The 15,033-nt window shown below is 43.0% G+C and overlaps 1 protein-coding gene across 2 annotated transcripts in view; it reads right to left on the bottom strand.

Moving 5' to 3' along the window:
- SCAI (suppressor of cancer cell invasion) overlaps positions 1–14,508 on the bottom strand; it is a 113,073-nt gene extending 98,565 nt beyond the window's left edge. For both annotated transcript variants that reach the window (XM_032767486.2, XM_032767487.2), the window contains exon 1: positions 14,463–14,508. The gene's annotated coding sequence lies outside the window, so the exon portion shown is untranslated. The remainder of the gene's footprint in view (positions 1–14,462) is intronic.
- Between the last annotated feature and the right edge of the window lie 525 nt (positions 14,509–15,033).

Genomic DNA, 15,033 nt, shown 5'->3' with positions numbered 1-15,033 from the left:
AGAGTAAGGGTGGTGATTGGCAGAGTTATCTCTGATATCACAGCACACTAAAACTCCTGCACAGATACATGCTCTACTCTAGCTGTATGCCACACAAGCGTAATTCACAAACTCAAAATGGCAGAGAACTTAAAAAGCTGGATGGTAACGGATCATGTAATCTCGTGATGATGCAACTTGGGCCTTGGCTACACTGGCGCTTTACAGCGCTGCAACTTTCTCGCTCAGGGGCATGAAAAAAACACCCCCAAGCGCTGCAAGATACAGCACTGTAAAGTGCTAGTGTAAACAGTGCCACAGCGCTGGGAGCGTGGCTCCCAGCGCTGCAAGCTAAACCCCATCAGGATGTGGAGTACATGCAGTGCTGGGAGAGCTCTCTACCAGTGCTGGCACTGCGACCACACTCATACTTCAAAGCGCTGCCACAGCAGCGCTTCGAAGCTTCAAGTGTAGCCACACCCTTGGTGATGTTTTGTAAAAGGGCAGCTTTAGCAGCGGTTCACAGGTACAAGGAGGGCACCTACAAAAACTTCACCGCAGCATCTCCTGTCCCCCATGGGGCCACACCCAGCTCCCCACTCTTGGTGCTTCAACTTGGAGGCACCGCCAGCAGCACCCTCCATCCCCACACTGCCACTAATTCTGGCCCATTGCAGAGGGGAGGCAGCTGGAGAACAAGTCCTCCCCCACACTGAACCCTCAGTGGTGGCTTCTATCTCACAGGGCTGGACCCAGCTCCCCACAATGGACCTGGCATGGGCTCACAGCTCTACTCAAGTTTTGCCCAGCCACCCCTCCAATCAAGTGCACCAGGTTGCAATACTCACACTGGGGAGCCAGCCCCACGTGACCAGAGCCACTGCTACAGGATGAACGTGGGGAAGGTTCATTCTCCAGCCCCTCACCCTGCCCCAAGCTGGCATGAGACCTGCTGCAACAAGGTGGAGTGTGCTGCTGCGGTTGTCTATGCCCCTACATTGGGGCAAGGAGGCAGCATCAGCCAGCACCCATTGAATTGGGAGGCTACATCCCCCACCCGCTCAAAACACACTTCGCAGATGGTTTGTGCCAATGCTAAAAATTAAAATATCCAGCAGGGAGTAATTTTATTCCAGACATTAAGAGGCAAGCCAACAAACAACGCACATCAAGTATGGTGACAATTACAAAGAGATCCATGAATTTTCTTTCTTTATTTATTATCTCGGATGTTTAATAGCAGTCAACACCAAGCATTAATAGGCACATCTTATCCCAAAACCACGGCTCACCTTTGAACATAAAAATGAAATAACCTAGTCAGAGCCCAGGCTTCAGAGATATTTGTTTATGCAGTGTACAAATAATAACCCTAAGTATGATTTTTAGAAGAAAAAGCAGACGAGCTGTTAATTCTATTTCCTTTATGATGTTCAAAGCACGTTCTTTCTGCTTGTCATTTCCTCTATGACTTGCTTTTTGAGCTTTCAAACAGGCATTAAAAGGAATATTCAGGGGTAGGGTGGGAAGAGAACAGGATTGTGGTTGTACCAGAGTTATCTGTGGATACATTCCAATTTGGCTTACAAATACTGCCAGCTCTCTGAGGAAGCAATCTATTAAAGAGGTAACTTATAGCCAAATGACTTACTCTAAAGAGTAACAGGGGCAGTAATGGATTTCTTTGGCCAAAGTAAAAAGATCTAGTAGGTGTTTAAAGGGGGGAGGGGTGGGAGACAGTAAAGGGCTAGAAGATAAAGCAAGAGTAAATCTTACCTTGAGGCCATGAAGTTAAAACCTTCCAGATCTATGCAGTTCCAGCATGTGAAAAAGCAATTAAACCAAAAGCAATTACTACAGACAAAAAGTTTTAATAGCTAGATACAATTGCTTATTTCCTTCTGTCATATACCAGAATACCTTGAAGATTTAACAGTAAATTTGTATTGTTTTAAGACCACAAAAATCCATAACAATTGTCACCTCTGCACTCCCTTTGATCTCTGAGCAGAAACAGCTCAAGACTTCTGGTAGAGAAGAAGCCAATGTAATGGCAGCCTCCCTCATTACACACACAAATTAGTTCTATGCTACTTAAATGTGTGTGTTATAGGTCCAAGGTATGGTTGTGAAATACATAAAGGACACTTTAACAGCAAGATGTGTGTGTAAACTGAATGTATGAGCTCTAAGGTTATTGGAACACTGTAATATATGCTCACTGGTCATTTTTAAAAATGAAGCACTTTGCAGCTCGTCATTTCACACCATTCCAGACTTTAGAAAGACTTAGGGAGGGGGGATAGCCCATCCTACAGGGATCACAAATTAGTTTACAGGAATGACCTAATTCCAAGTTAAAAAAATAAGGTAAGGAAGGTCTAAAACAAGCTAACACACCTCAGGGTACAGTCTTAACTATGAGTCAAACAGCTCTGTAATTCAGCATTGCCCCACAGAATTTGAGAAAGTAAGAGCGAAGGAAGCATAATCAGACACTCATTTTCCATTTTAAAGTAGCCAATTTGATTCCCCGCATATTCAGATGCTTCAAAATATTACAATATTCTTTCAGAACTCTATATTAACCATGAGGTTGTTTAGAAGCTCAGCACACTGGAATTTTAAGAGGCAAGGGAGTTAAGTACATGTTTAAAAATAGCCACAAAAACTCCACCTCTTCCAGTTCTCTCTCGACTACATCCCTACCAACCCTCATTTTACAGTCATTAAAAACACGCATGATCCGTGGTCTGATTATGCCAAGGTTTTGATATGTAGCTTTAAGCCATTCCAACAGAGATTTTTAAAATGCACTGCCATGCAGCAGGAATTCATCTCTCCTTAGCCGCAGCTTGACTCCATCACAAATAGTGGCACATCACACTGATATATAGTTTTTGGGAAAACAAATGAGACATTGGCCATCTAATTCCTATTCATATACTAACAATACAGTAATGGCCTCTCACTGCCTAACAGATATTCAGGCCATTCTTTAAACAAATAAAAAAATAAAAAGTACATAAATAAAAATTCTGCCTTTGGTTCTTAAACATTTGACTACATCCTACCCTCTCCTCTCCCTCAGAACAGAAACCTACATCCATGTTCTTTCAAATATATTTTAGTTCTTGCCACCTGAATGAAATGGCAACAAAAAAGTTGGTTACCTGGAGATTTGTGAACTTCAGTTTCACTACATTTATTCAATGTAAGTAACCAATAGGAAGACAATATTTATTTATTTTGACAGCATCAGCCTTTCACTCCTAGCACACTGGAATCAAAATTGGCCAAAAAGATAAAGTTACAAACACCATTCATTTATAGACATTATATAATCTCCTTTCAAATAATTTCAAACTCATGCATTACTTTAGTGGATAGTAGCAACATTTGGACCCACATAGTCTCTAAAACATAATAGATTAGAAATCGGTGTTTCTACTAATCCCACAAGGTTTCTTAACACAGTTTGTAAGACCAATGATATTTACACAACATGGGGGAAAGATCAAGCAAGTGAGATTTACAATCTCCAAGTCTATGATTTGACTTTTAAAACAAAACGGTATCAGGAAATCAGTTCGACGGGATGCACTTGGTCTTCATTTCTTCGGGATACAGATGTTCTCACTTCCTATGTATTGTTCTCCACCATTTAAAATGATAGTTGCAGGAGCATTGGATCACCTTTTTTTGTTGTTTTTTAATCTTTACATGATTAGACAGGGAATTTCTCCTAGTTTTTTCAATAAAGAAATTGAATCTCACAACACTCATTTAACTCGAGTGCTTTGTTATTTAAGAATAATTTCAGTATAAGTTCTAGGTTAGTAGAGCACAGAGTATTTGAGAGCTCAGATGGGACTGCATCTGAACCGAATGAGTTAGAATATACTCGTAGATTGCTTTGTTACCCTGTCCTGTTTAAAACTAACGGACAAAGGCACTGAGCAGGAATCTGTGGAGTAGATCACTTACAGTATTTGACACAAAGTAAAGAACAAGTAAAAGTAAGCTGATCAAATCTGATTGGGAAGAATACAACAGAGAAAGATATGCATAAAGTCTGCAAAAGGGAAAAAACATCAGGAAACAATGAAATGGCAAATGAATTATAAAAAAAATTAACAAAAAGTGCCTTTAGGTGGGTCATGATGTCCACAGGCAAGACAATAGGTATAGTATATAGAGTGGTATAAACAAATCATTGTCCATATGCAAATTTTAGTTAGTACTGACTTTGCTAGTGCTTTTTATGTAGCCTGTTGAAAACTAGGCAAATATCTAGACGAGTTGATGTACTCCCTGGAAGACCTCTTCATACCACTGGTGGAGAACCACTGCTGCAGTGGACTTATGGCAAGGCCTATCAAGCAACCACTGTGCACAAATGCAAGGATGTGTCTAGTTCCTCCTTTCCAGGGATCACACCCCTTGTCAAAACACCAAAGCTTAAACTGTAAACAGGTCCTGCCACGGGACTGGGAAGTGGAGAGCCTCCTAGATGAAAGTAAGGCATGAATAACCTGGTTGTAATAGCCCTCATTCTACCAGGGGTTGGCAACCTTTCAGAGGTGGTGTGCTGAGTCTTCATTTATTCACTCTAATTTAAGGTTTCGCAGGCCAGTAATACATTTTAACCTTTTTAAGTATGACAAGGTCAGGCCAGATGGCTACAGGAGAGTGTTAGAAGGCAGATATATTAGTCCCAAATTAAGTAGATCCCTTTTCCCCTAGTAAGGTAACAGGGGCAGTTCCAGAACAAGCAGGAACTTGCTGGAACCAAACTAAGGCAGGCAGGCTAATTAGGATACCTGGAGCCAATTAAGAAACTGCTAGAATCAATTAGGCTGGCTAATCAGGGCACCTGAGTTAAAAAGGACCTCACTTCAGTTTGTAGTGTGCATGTGAGGAGCTAAGAGCTGAGAGAAGACATACTGCTAGAAGACTGAAAAGTACAAGCATTATCAGACACCAGGAGAAAGGTCCTTTGGTGAGAATAAAGAAGGTGTTGGGAGGAGGCCACGGGGAAGTAGCCCAGGGAGTTGTAGCTGTTGTGCAGCTGTACCAGGAAGCACTCTAGACAGCTGTAGTCCACAGGGCCCTGGGCTGGAACCCAGAGTAGAGGGTGGACCTGGGTTCCCCCCCAAACTTCCCAACTCCTGATCAAACACAGGAGGAATGGACCTGGACTGTGGCTTCTACCAGAGGGAAAGATCTCTGGGCTGTTTCCTGACCCACATGGTAAATCTCTGAGGCAAGCAAATCCACCAATAAGTGCAGGGCCCACCAAGGTAAAGGAGGAACTTTGTCACAAAGGTCTCTTTCTATAAGTCTAATATATAACTAAACTATTGTTGTATGTAAAGTAAATAAAGGTTTTTAAAATGTTCTAGAAGCTTCATTTAAAATTAAATTAAAATGCAGAGCCCCCCTGATTGGTGGCCAGGACCTGGGCAGTGTGGGTGCCACTGAAAGTCAGCTTGTGTGCCACCTTTGGCACACATACCATAGGTTGCCTACCCCTATTCTACAAGATGCTTCATTCAAAGAGCCTTGCTAAATGCAGAGATCCTGGTATGACAGAGGTTCCTCTGTGACGAGCGTGTGGGTGACACTACTGGAAAGAAAGGTTGCAGGGAAGCCATTGCTACGAAGTCAGAAAATAAGGCCTTTGCAGACTCTCTGGAGCACTAGCAACCTCATGGGCTATTTTAATTTGTACTGTTTAGCAACAGGATTTGTGGGAAGGCAAACAAGAGAATCCTAACCAGAGTAGGAGACAGTTGATTCCCAGTGGTGTCAGGTCCTTTGCATTTGAGAAATCTTTTGCATACTTAGTGATCAAAGTTGATTGTGAATAAATCTATTTGGAGGGCAGATGAATCTTTGTGAAGTCACCCTAAAGCTTTCAGTTCATACTTCATCTTGGCAGGAAGAATACTATTTTTAAGCTAGAAGTTTAAGTGGCACTGAAATTTCTTGGGGCCCCAAGAATGCTATACTCAAGTCAGATTCCAGTCCCTACTCCCTGCAACTTAAACTTGGGCTACCAAAGTCTTAGTTTCTCATATTTTAAGCTGCTAGACCCAGAGGAATCCATTTCTCCTACAGGACATAACTGAGAAAAGCTCAGAACCTCACAGGGCTGGCTTTACCAAATGCAGACATAGGAAAGAAAATCGTACACCTACCTTTTTTGGGGACAAGACTGCCACTGAAGTGGTTATTGGAGAGGTTGTTATAATTACTGCTATCTAGTACTGTAGTAATTATTTTGCCTTACTCACCCACATGGAAAATTGCATGTGTGATCTTACAAGAGGATACATTTCAAATTAGCTGCATTTCCATTTGCAAGGCAAAATGGTTAGATCTGCAATGAAGGGAGCAGAAAGAGGAAATCTTTAGACCTGGTTGGTTTTAAAGTCACTTTCCAGGGCTGCTGGGGGGGAGAACCAGGACCCCAAGCTCCAGGGGTCCCCTCATATCTATAGCAACTGTGTAAAGTGAAATGGGAGGGGTGAGGCCCCAGTGAATATGATGCAGGTCTGCTCCTTCCTCCTCTGGTCTGAAGAACCAAGGATGAGATGCAGACAATAGGGAAGGTGACTCAATTATTGTTGCTTCCAGGAACCTTTCACTCCACCAGAGCCCTCCCTCTCCCTCGCCCTCATCTTCTACTGAGAGGAACACTCTTCTACTAAACATGCAAACCTCCTTGAGAGACTTGGTGTAAAGACTTTGCCTCCCCTCCAACCCCAGGAAATATATTTTGCAGTAGACTAGAGAGACTGACAAAAAGGGAGTGTATGTCTAATGATTAGAAGATAAAGCTAACATGGCTCAGTACAGTGAGGACTGATTTAAATCAAAGCAATGTAAGTCAGATTTAAATCAGCAAGCAGGAAACTTTGATTTAATGTTTACATTTGTGCTGTTGTTTTTCCAAACAAAAGGCATTCTCATTAAAAACATGTTGATTTACAACTAAATACAGCCTTTACGCTAAGTTTGTACTACAGATAGTACCTACTAGTATATATTAAGCAATTATGTAGTTTAACTTGCATTTATTTAGATTTAGTTTTCACATTTTTATGTTATTAGAAAATCGTAGATGATGGATGTCTTATTTTTTACTTGTGATGCATGTCAAGGCCTCTTTGGATGGTAATTAGAATCAGTGAAAATACAAAAAACTTATTTAAATAAATTACTTAAATATGCTGCACATATAGAAAAGGTTTATCAAAACAAGCTTTGTATTTAAAATTACCTGATAATAGTACTTCCTTTTGTCTATCTGTAGTGAATTGAATTGACTCTTCCTGCTCACCATGTCCTTCTAGATTTTAGAACAGTTCAATATCACCAGCTCTGCCCCAACTAACTGTAGAACCTGGAGTCATTTCTCAGTCTCATTTTCCCTGTTCTTAAGTAATCACCTACCTCACAAAAAAGGTAGCAAGGATAATACATCAGTGCAAGTAAGGCTCGCTGCACTTCTGTAATGTTGCATCCAAGGAACGCAACATCATCGAACAACTTATAACCATCAGCCATGGGTAACACAAGATGCTTGATATGCTGATTGTCTTCATTACTATAATCAGAAATGCCAAGTTAATTGTTTAACACATCAGAATGCTAGTTATACAACTGTACCTAGAATGTGAAGAACAGCACACATGGATAAAACTGAAACACAGTCACTGAGAAGCTAGTACCAGCATGAATCTGTCCAAGCAGCTTTAAATATTCTGAGCCCATTATGCTGTATTTTAGGTTATTAATAGTACATTTACCTATTTCTAAAAAAGCATTCTGCAAGATGATCCAAATGAGAACTCAGCTTTTCTATTTAAAAAGACAAAAAAAAATCTGACTGGCCAGGTCATTCTGAACAGCAACTGCCTCCCAGGGCTATTTCATCACAAGTGTTCCATTTAAATCAGTGTGCACGCATCAGAGCTGTCCTGCTTCACAAGTAAACATGAGCTCAAGTTTCCAGACAAACACCCAAGAGACAGTGTCTTTCAGAACACAAGACTAACTCTTAGCAGGTGGAGGCTCTCACCTGTGCAGTACATACTGGTTTGTTTATTTTGCTATAACTCAAGACCTGCCAGAAACTGCATGAGAATGGCTCCTTTCTAAATTTCTTCTCTTTCTCACCCACTGAAGAGGGCTGTCAAAAGGACCTGCAGCACCCCCTCCAACACTACACATTGCATCACATTCCCACCCCAGAGCTGATTCTAGCCAAGATCCAGCGTCTCCACAGCTCACTTGTCCCAAGACAAGTTGTGGCTAGGCCTAACTTGCCTCTTATGTGTTTTCATATTTTAATTAATCTAATTTCAAGAATGGAGAATCAGTTCTAGAATTTCAGCCTCAACTAAGTCTCCCCACCCTGGCCTGTTGGAAGTCAGGTCCTTTCCGGACTGGTTTTTCCCTAGAATGAAATTAGATTGCCTACAACACTACATCCCCTATATGGGGCTACATCCTCTTGCTTCCCATGCCAGCTCTCTCCCATACACTTTCTCTTCCTTACATTGCTGCCTCTGGCAATTTGTTCCACATTAGTCCAGTCTGTGCACTCCATGCTCTCCCCATTCATTGCAGCTCATGACCCCTTTTCTACCTTGAATACAAGAGGCAAAGTCCAAAGATGTCCCCACAGCAGGTCCCCTTTTCTTCCCTCATACCAACTTCATTACCAGCATGTTAATAGAAGTAAATCAATCACTGAAGCAGCCAGCTTCTGGATCAGAGGCCTAGAAAGCCCCAGTGGATGGGTCAAAGGAGATCTGGGGTTTTAACACACATTGATTTAAGATGTTCTTACTGAAAATGGTTGGAAAGAAGTGCGCTGCCCTGTCACCGGCAATTTGATCACAAGCATTGTAAGTGTCACACCACATCCAATGCTGCATTATGTTAGTAATTTAAGTTACATCCTAATATCTTTAGGACAGGAACCATCTCATGTGTTCATGCAGCACCTAATGCAACAAGGTACCAACCCATGACTGGTACTCTTAGGCTCTACTGTAATACCAATAATCATAAATGCTAACTTAGGATGCTGGTAAGTCAAAGAAAGAAAAGAATGTCTGAGCAATCTAGTCTGCGAAAAACCAACACCATCCTCTGTTGAAGGCTGATATGCCAAAGTATTTACATTTCACAAACTGAACTATTTTTTGGGGTTTTTTGCAGCAAAGTGTCAGTAGTGAATTTTGCCACATACTCAAGAAAACACACAAGCCACAAGATCACAGCAGTAGTCTTAAACAAACCACTATTCTGTACAGGTCTGGAGCACTTCATGAAATCAGGGGGTGAAAGGGGAACAGGCTAGAAGGCAGACAGGTTGCTGAAATACAGCAAGGGTTGAGTACGTTAAAATGACAAACTACCAAAATGCAGCCTTAGAGCTCAGTACAGTCCATGGAGCTTTATCACCGACTCTACAGCCTAAGCAGCATGCCCATTTCAACCCACGCAGCCAAGCAGAGCTAGGACAAGGCAAATCGGATCTCAGATCTGTCCCTCCGCGTTAGACATGGGGGCAGGGTTCACAGTCAGTTCTATTTCATGCACATTAGGTGGCAAATTGCCAACAACTGTTGGGTGAGCCAATTGTGGGCCCCTTGAACTAAGCCATCACCTTAAGCAGTGTGGAAAAGCACATGCCTCTCACATGAGCCAAGTTCCTGGAAAGCATCTGAGTTACAGGATAGGTTTTTTTGCTTCCTCAGAAAGCTACTGACTGTTTAACCATTTTCAATCTAGAGACATGGCTATACCACCACATAACATGGTGCTAATGTGGCTTAGATCATTAGAAGAGGTACTCACAGCAAGTTGGATTATTGCCTAGATAGCCCAAATGGCATGTCAGGCTAGCTCCTGAACACGAGGGCAGTAATTATATCATCCTACATCTTGTTAGCATTCTCAGCAAGGGTGTTGGTGGCTGCCTTCCAACTGGAACTGAACTCCACTAAGACAGGAGAAGACAGTATATGCTCAAAGAAAGTCATCAGATTGGTTTGCTGCCCTCCCTCCGGTCAGAGAGGAGAGAAAGTAATGTATGAGAATCATGTGCAGAGTATATCAGTGTCCTGGAGATTCACTCTCCAGATCAGAAATCATTTTTAGACCAATTCTTTACCACCAAGCAGGGAATTCCCTGTGTTCCAGCTTCTGCAATCATAAGGAAGGTTTAATTACATCACGAAATTCAGTGTCTGGTCTTTGTTCTATTACAATAACAGTAATAATTAACAAGACTTCAAAAGAGGAAGTCTTCCCACCGAGGCTTTTTGGGATCACATTCTTCCCTTTCTGTCCAACATCCTACAGGAAACAGACTGAATCCGATTACAGGACCCTACTGGGCTCCCTTGGCACAAGTAAATAGCTAAGTAATGTTTATGTAGGCAGCTAATTACCACACTTTATGGAAGCAGACCTCTGCTTGACCCTCTGTGCTTCTCCCACACACACACACACAGACCATTCTTTTATGCTGCCCCCTTGTGCCAGAACAACTAGACTAAGAATGGAGTAGAGAATGTTGCTTGAAATCACCCCACCCTCCCAAGTGGAGCTTGCATACTCATGGCAAGTAACCTATGAGTCGTCCAGGGGCACCTTAAAAGCTAACAGATTTATTTGGGCATAAGCTTTCCTGGTAAAACACCCACTTCTTCAGATGCAATGCAGTGGGTTTTTTACCCACGAAAGCTTATGCCCAAATAAATCTGTTAGTCTTTAAGGTACCACCAGACTCCTTGTTGTTTTTGTAGATACAGACTAACATGGCTACCCCTCTTATACAAGTAACCTATGTTACAGACCCAAGACCTAAGTCTGCAACAATCATGATTTCTAGAGAAATGAATAGAGGGAGTTTTGCCTGGACAGCCCTGATTTCCTTCCATCAGAGTGTTCTCTAGGGCACTGCAAAGAGTGCCACACCACACCCACACACTTCCATAATACAGCCTTTTGATTTTACTTCACTGTTCATTTTAAAATACAACATTAGATAGCAGTTAGTTTAAACATTTGAGAACTAGCCTCCTCTCAGGAGATTTCAGACTCTTTCATATCGGAATTCCTCTCCCACTGCCTCATGTCCCCCATGCCTAACAACAGATGAGCCAGCAAAATGATGAACTCAGGTTATCAAATTCATACCTACACAAAAAGTATGATTCTTCTTTCAGTCTAGTGAAAGTCAGAACTCCATTAAAGTCAGTGGCGTTAAACCAGTGTAAAAATGGTGTACATTGCGAGCAGAAGTCGTGCAGCAGTGGCCACCAATCATAGACCAGAGCCCCACTAGCAAGACAAAAATGTGCAGTTTGGTACGCATGGAGATCATCATTCTTAAGCATCTAGCATGTTAATGGTACATTTATATAGTACAGCCCTCTGGCAAACAGTTATTGTTCCAATGCTGTTTTTCAGACAAAGTGTTTTTAGAACTGAGACAGGTTGCAAACTCCTTAGCACAGGGAGTCTGTCTCCCTATTTGTCTGTAAAGCACTTGGCAAACTTTGGATGCTTTATAAATAGCAGCAATATAGAAACAGACAACATAATTCAAATAAGGTACCCATTTCTCCCGCCAACTGTTATAGGCTTATATAATTGTTACAATATAGATCTGACCTTTCACATGAGGTGTTGGGAACATTAACAGGGGCCATTATTTTCACATGTCTCTACAGTTACAGCTTAACCTTAGTGTCTCGGTGAGGGAAGGGAGGAAAGCTTCCCATATTTAGTTGGGAAATTGATTTCCAGTAGAATTCCAGCAGTTTCCTTCAAAGACCAATATTAAAATAGCTGGTTTTCTATGTAGCACAATTTGAGAGCCGAGACTTTCCTTTCCTCACAAATGGTTTCTGTAAAGAGATCCTCATTTTCTGTAGCGTAGTAGCTGGCTGCTGTAGTTGTGTATCCTATCTGCATTATTTTGGCAGCCCTGACTGATGGAGAATGATGCTCTTGCTTGTCACTATGTGACTCAATGTTTGTTCCAATTAAAATAAAATACTGCTTGGCTTACAAAGACTCCCCAAACCATTCAAAGATTGGGGGCAGGCCAATTAATCTCAGATAAAAATTGAATGTCTGTCTTTTTCCACAAATCTAATCCACAGTCAGGTGTGATGCTAAGGGTCCTAATCACTTACGCGTTCAATGGACTGAGCAATGCAAGTTACAACTCTTATGCAACTGTGTTCATGTAAGGTCAGTAAATGCACTCAAGAGTAGCTGCTTCCGTAAACCACTGTGGCTGTCTCTAACACTAGGATATTTTTGCTAAAATTCCCCACAATTGCCATTACCATTTCAGCTTTTTTGCTGGTAGCACTGGTGGGAGAGACAGTGCAGACAGGGGTTCCTGGGTACGCTGAGGTTTTAATTGTTATATTGTTTAACCCAGCACAGAGCAGGCCCACACGGAAAGGCATTTAGAATGCCAGCAGCTGTCTGCCACCCATCTACATGAGGGCTCCACCAGTGGAACTGAAATCATGTTAACTACATTAGGAAATTTTTACTACAATTCCTTAGTGGAGACAAGTACTAAGTCTCAAGTAATAACTAGCCCCCAAAGCTTTTTACCACTGCAACTCAACAGACTTTTGTGGAGTAACTTCCTATTCTCAGTGGCAGGAGATCAGAATAAGACCCTTGGATCAATGGAGTTTGGACAGAGTCAAGTGTTCAGGACCAAGACGTTGGTCACTGCAATTCTTACAGTAAGTAACAGGGAGAGAGAGAGAAGCAATAACAATGCACAACACAAAACTATTAACAAGCATATTTATAAATATTTCAGTTTGTGAATAAAATTCTCAACACATACATGCAGCTTTTTCCATCTCCCTCCCGACCCAAATCTCTCCCTGCACACTAAGGAAGTGAACCTTGCTGACTGACTTTGTCAGCCTGTACTGCCTAGCCCCAAAACCCACTGGGCATCCTATCAATCAACTGATGAAAATGGAACTCATTTTAATAGCCCTTAAGGCACAGCAGTACTGCAGGAGTTCAGAGCATGAACAGCAGACACAAGAGGAAAAAAGCAAGCAAGGGGCCCCTAAATTTTTTCCATAGGGTGGCCCACACCTTAGTAGAGACACTGTCTGTAAGACAACTTCCCTTCCAATTCACTGTGGCAAAAACTATCTTCTCTGCTACTTGCCTACACCCAACATTCCTGTGAGATCCACAGCATATAAAAAATTAGGAAATTATCTGTGGCCTCTTTTAATGCAATTTAGCAAATGGAAAAGGAAATGGGCCAGCACGACTCACTCTATACTAACCAGTCTGGAGACTGCAGGAATAAAATATTTACTCGCAAAGATCTCATGCATGTCAGTATTCGGACTGTTGTGTATGTTTCCCCATTGTCAAACCTTCCCCCCTACAAAACACTAACACTTTTAGACTCCTGCTGTCAGAGGCTGTAACAAAGCAGAAACCATCAAGCGAAAAGAGCCATGAAACCCACACTGAACCAGACAGAATCTGGAGAATATTCCAGACTAACTACAGAATCCCTTTCCCTCTCCTCAGAAATTTAATGTTGAGAGCAAGGGAAAACTAGCCTCCAGAAAGGTGGCTAGGTGCACAGAAGGCGGCAGCAGCAAGGATTTGCAGACCTCTCTCTTCTGGCTGAATAAACAGACATAGAAACTTGCATGCTAAATGCAAGCAAAGGCATCTCCCTATTGGCACCTCCAGAGATATATACATATGGAGTGGGGAAAAAAACCCTGTTGCCTTTAGAATCACTTCTATGGTTCTTAGATACTCAAGATCTTCCCAAGCAGAGAACTGATTTTCTCCTGTGTGTGTTTTTCTATCACCTGCATTAGGTACATACACTACAATGCACTATCTGCCTTGGCCTGCAGCTTTGATACCATTTTACAATCCCCTCATCCTCTCCTAGAAAATTAACAGACATGTCACTTGACTAGAAGCAGCAAAGAATCCTGTGGCACCTTACAGACTAACAGACGTTCTGGAGCATGAGCTTTCGTGAGTGAATACCCACTTCGTCAGATGCATGACCCGTGAAAGCTCATGCTCCAAAACGTCTGTTAGTCTATAAGGTGCCACAGGATTCTTTGTTGCTTTTACAGATCCAGACTAACATGGCTACCCCTCTGATACTTGTCACTTGACTAGGGTCTCTTGGACTAACAGAACAGTTCATTTTTTGACTGAACACACTGGGACACAACTCCCACTGATTTCAATGTGCTTCACTTTTGCTTATGCCAATCTTGAGCTTGATCTTGTAGCAGGAGGCTCTGTAGAAGTGTCTGTGAGAGCAATGAGGCATGGTGTGGAAGGAGGTCTATTTTGCCTATCCACAGTCAGCCATCACCAAAGTAAAGGAGGAGGATGGGAAATCCCCATCTTACCTGGATTTCCGTTTGCGAGAAGGCTTCTCCACCAGGCCTGTTGCTCTGGAGGTGGGAAAGAGAGAGAAGGCAGTGACCTGGAGGGCCAGAGGAACGAGCACCAGGAAGGGCAGAGGGGGAACAGGCTCCAGGGTCCGCCCTGCCATCCTGATCTCCCTAGCATCATTCAGCACTAGGTAGGCACCAGCGCTCAGCTCTGAGCAGGGGCCAGTCCCCAGGAGCTCACAGAGGAGAGGGTCCAGTGGGGCAAGTGAGGCGGGCCGGGGGGGGGGGGGGGGGGACCGGGCAAGGCACAGGGAATAGAGCACAGCAGGGGGCACTGCACACGGCAGCGGGGGCTCGGGACAGAGTGGGGGGATAAGAGTGGCGTGGGGGGCAGCCAGGGGTCCCGGGTAGTTACAGGGCGGGGGTGGAAGGAGAGTCGGGGTTACAAGGGGGGCAGGCGGGGGTCCCGGGCAGTTACAGGGTGGGGTTGGCAGGCGAGTCGGGGGCTACTGGGGGAGGGGGAAGGAGAGGCGGGGGCTGCAGGCCGGGGGCGGGGACTTTACGTGCTTCTCCTGCCGCCGGGCCG

The sequence above is a fragment of the Chelonoidis abingdonii genome, chromosome 24 (assembly GCF_003597395.2).
Source record: "Chelonoidis abingdonii isolate Lonesome George chromosome 24, CheloAbing_2.0, whole genome shotgun sequence".
Taxonomy (NCBI): domain Eukaryota; kingdom Metazoa; phylum Chordata; order Testudines; family Testudinidae; genus Chelonoidis; species Chelonoidis abingdonii.
Note: the sequence above shows the minus strand (reverse complement) of the source record. Positions and strands in the feature narration are given on the sequence as shown.